The 4,450-nt window shown below is 39.8% G+C and overlaps 1 pseudogene; it reads right to left on the bottom strand.

The window, feature by feature from the left end:
• Positions 1 to 1,153: 1,153 nt before the first annotated feature.
• LOC101086351 lies at positions 1,154 to 1,840 on the bottom strand (annotated as a pseudogene).
• Between the last annotated feature and the right edge of the window lie 2,610 nt (positions 1,841 to 4,450).

Genomic DNA, 4,450 nt, shown 5'->3' with positions numbered 1-4,450 from the left:
AGACAGCTTGGATGCCTATACTCTTATCAGATAAAATAGACTACATCAGAAACTGTCACAAGAGACAAAGAAAGGTGATATTTTATTGATTAAAGAATTTATTCACTGAAATAAATAACAATCACTAATATACATGCACTGAACACCAGACCTCCAAAATTTATGAAAAAATTGACAGAATTGAAAGGGGAAATAGGTAATTCTACAATTACAGTTGGAGACGTCAATACACATAATCAGTAATGAATAGAACAACCAGTCAAAAGATTAATAAGGAAGATTATTTGAACAACCTGCAAACTAATTAAGCTTAACAGATGTATAAAGAACACACCACCAAATAACAGCAGAGTATATATTTTTCTCAAGTGCATGTGGGTCATTGTCCAGGGCAGATTATATGTTAGAACACAAAACAAATCTTAATAAATTTTAAAAGAATGGGGGGGGGGGGCGCCTGGGTAGCTCAGTAGGTTAAGTGGCTGACTTTGTCTCAGGTCATGATTTCACGGTCCGTGAGTTCGAGCCCCGCATCGGGCTCTGTACTGACAGCTCAGAGCGTGGAGCCTGTTTTGGATTCTGTGTCTCCCTCTCTCTGACCCTCCCCCATTCATGCTCTGTCTCTATCTCAAAAATAAATAAACGTTAAACAAAACAATTTAAAACAATAAAAGACTGAAATTATAAAAAAAAAAACTCTTCTCATCACAAACCTAGAAAAAAAAAACAAAGAAAACTTTAAAATTCACCAATAAATGGAAATTAGACAACACAACACTCTTTAAAAGCAAAAAACAAAACAAAAACAAAAAAAAACAGAAGACAAGAAACGTCCCAGTCAGTAAATCAACAGCATCAGGGTAAGCAAGAAAAGGACTTCACAAAGAGACTGACATTTACATTTTTTGACAAAACTGGAATACACTGAATTACAGAGCAAATTCACTAAAACAATAAAGAAAATCTGTCCTTGTGAAGGTTATATTTTTACCCCCCCAAAATTGTTTCGATTTTGATAATTACACCACACACTGGTTAAGAAAATAAAGCATGGTATTTAGCAACAGGACAATCCTAACTACCTTGAGAGACACTGTGCTCACACTCACTGGCAACCACTGAAGTCAGCAGGGCCAGGCGCATAGATGGCCACCTATTTCTCTGCATAAGCCACTGCTGTCTCCTTACTGAAGCCCTGGATGGTGAGATCACAGACCACCTCCTCTACTTTTTTCAGATCATACTTGAAGCCATCACAGCAATTCCTCAGGGAGTCGTTTTTTGGGTTGGGAAGGCAGAAGCTAGAATTCAGTTCATTAATGAAAGTGTAGATGTGGAGGATCTGGGAGTAGCCTCCAACAGTCACACTGTTGACAGAGAGCCTTGAAAATTCACTGGCAAGAATTAGAACTCCTGAAAGATGATCTTCTACATCCAGATGAAATCCTTTCTCCCAATATGGCTCAATGCCAAGAACTTCAGTAACCACTTCTGGAGTCATTAGTGTTTCTGATTCCAAATACACAACAAATGTTACCAAGAAGACCAAAAGCTGCAGCACAAACCCCCAGTGCTCATGAAATCCGTAATACTGTTCAGCAGAGAACTTGGTCTCTGAAGACATTAAATGTGTTTTTACTGTACCAAAGTGTTCTCAAGCTTTCAAACACCTCTTTGGAATATCCTGAAAACCAGGACCCTGCTGGACCCCTTGCAGTAGAGTTAAAATCGCTTAAGCTGTTTGTTATAAACTTTGTACAACTTTTCAGATTTCCTCTTAGATGTCCTGCTTGGCAGCCAAAAAGCCCTGCAGCTCCACGAAGATCTCACTCACAGACATACTGCCAGCTGCACAACAATCAGCCAGTGCACACAAGTGTGACCACCAAAAAGTATTTCAGAGACCACCAGCACATCAGTCACAATACCCAAGGCCACCACCATGTCCACGAGTTCCTATGCTTAAACGACACTCTTAACGAAATAGTGGGTCAAAGAAGAAATCACAGGGAAATTAACAAATACAAAGCAGTGCTGAGTTAAATTTATAGTTGTAGGCTTCTCGGGAAAGTGGAGGAGTAGGAGGATCCTAAGCTCACCTCATCCTATGGATACAACTAGATAACACCCACATCAGTGTAAATAACCCAGAGAATAATCCAAAGACTGGCAGAACTGACTCTCCAAAGCCAAATGTAGAAAAGAGGCCACATCAAGGAGGATAGCAAGAGCAGAGATATGGTTGGGAGCTAAATGGACCTGCAGGACTGTCTGAGGGAGGGACACCATGGGCTCAGAAAGGGGAGAGAACAAGACCCTCATTCCCAGCACTCCAGGCATGGGGAATCTGCACACAGAAGATGAATCTCCTAGAATTTGGCTTTGAAAACCAGAAAGGATGAATTTCATGAGTTCCCATAATCAATGGGGCTCAATACCCAGAACTTTAAAAATCAGCAGGCTTGGCTCTGATAGAGCCAGAAGAGCGAAAAGAAACTCATTTGTCACCCTTAAAAAGAAAGTGCAAATAACAGCCCACAAAGATACAACAAAGAAGAAGCAGTTTGAAAAATCACTAAGGTATATGAAAGGGAGCAGATTTCAGAGCATGTGCTGGAGGGGCAAAGATCATTGGGAGACTTTTCCAAGAACAAAAGAGCTGGCAGGCACCATTTCCCTCTTCCACCCCCCAGTCTAGGCACACAGACACCTGAAAGAACTAGTTCAGCACCAATATTCACCACCTAAATTTCTAACAACATGCCCCTACCCCCTCTAATATGCCTTGGCTGGAAGCTATCCAAAACAATGCCACAAGCCTGGCAGTGTGCAAACAGCCCCAACAGGGACCAGCACTAATCCAAAGTTAACTCTTGCCCTGGGAGGTTGGAAACGTAATCACACGCATCAGTTCAACTATGCCCCAGGAGTGGCCTGGGGGAAGATATCAGATCTAACTACAGGCCCCACCCACCAATGAAGGCCTCTCAGGGGACCATGCAGGAAAAGCTCTCTGCAGCTTGGTGGTACTATATCTCTGGCAAACACCTGGTTTGACTCAACTCAAGGCAAAAGCAGCCCCAGACTGACCCACTGATGACACAGGACCCAAACCTTGCTGATAACAGGTGAAGAACCATTGCAGATGACTGTACTGAAGGCAAAAGCAACTCAGCCACAACAGCAGGGTGTGTATAACACACAAAGCACACACCCCTGAAGCACAATGTTCTGATAAACAGGTGACAATGCACTGCAGGGCACAACAGGATCTCTTCTTCATAAGGCCACTACTTTCAAGAGCAGAAGACATAGCTGACTTTCCTAATACATACAAACAGACACAGAATTAGACAAAAGAGGATACAGATGAATATGTCCCAAAATGAGAGAACAGAACAAAATCAAAGCAAGAGACTCAAGCGAAATGGAGATAAGTAATATGCCTGATAGAGAATACAAAAAAAGAAAAAATGGTCATAAAGATACTCACTGAACTTAAGAATGGAGGACCTGGTGAGAATCTTAACAAAAAGATACAAAACATAAAAAAGAATGAATCAGAAATAAAGAACTCAGCAACAAATTAAAAATATACCACACACAATACATAATAGATTGAAAGAAGCAGATCAGTGATCTGGAGGACAGGGTAATGGAAAGAAAGAAACTGAACAGGTGAGAAAAAATATAATGAATCAAAATAGACTTACGGAATTCAGCAACACCATCAAATGTAAAAACATTCCCATTATAGGAATCCCAGAAGGAGAAGGCATAAAACTTATTTGAAAAATTAATACCTGAAAACATCTTGAATCTGGGTAGGAAACAGAAATCCAGATCCAAGAGGCACATACAGCCTCAAACAAAATCAACACAAAAGTCTGCAATAAGACACAAAGTACTTAAAATGGCAAAAAACAGTGATAAAGAGAGAATTTAAAAAGCAGCAAGAGAAAAGAAAACAGTTACATACAAGGCAAACTCCACAGGGCTATCAACTGAGTTTTCAGCAAAAATTTTTCAGGCCAGAAGGGAATGGCAAGATATATTCAAAATGCTGAAAGGAAAAAAACCTGCAGCCAAGAATACTCTATCCAACAAGGCCACAATTCAGACATACCAGAAAGATAAAGACCAAATAGTAACACAAATCAAAAACCAATAACAGATATGCACTAAACAAAGAGAAAAGAATCCAAGTATATCACTAAATAAAGCCAGCAAACCATGAGAGAAGAGAGCAAGAAAAGAAAGTAACAGAGAAGAACTACAAAATCAACCATAAAACAAGTAAAACAAACAACAAAACAAGTAAAACAAGTAAAAACAAAAAAAAGTAAAAAATAGCAATAAGTACATGTCTACCACTAATTACTTTGAGTGTAAATGGGCAAAAGTCTCCACTCAAAGGATATAGGGTGACAGAATGGATAAAAGAGCAAGT

Source organism: Felis catus, chromosome D4 (assembly GCF_018350175.1).
Source record: "Felis catus isolate Fca126 chromosome D4, F.catus_Fca126_mat1.0, whole genome shotgun sequence".
Taxonomy (NCBI): Eukaryota; Metazoa; Chordata; class Mammalia; order Carnivora; family Felidae; genus Felis; species Felis catus.
Note: the sequence above shows the minus strand (reverse complement) of the source record. Positions and strands in the feature narration are given on the sequence as shown.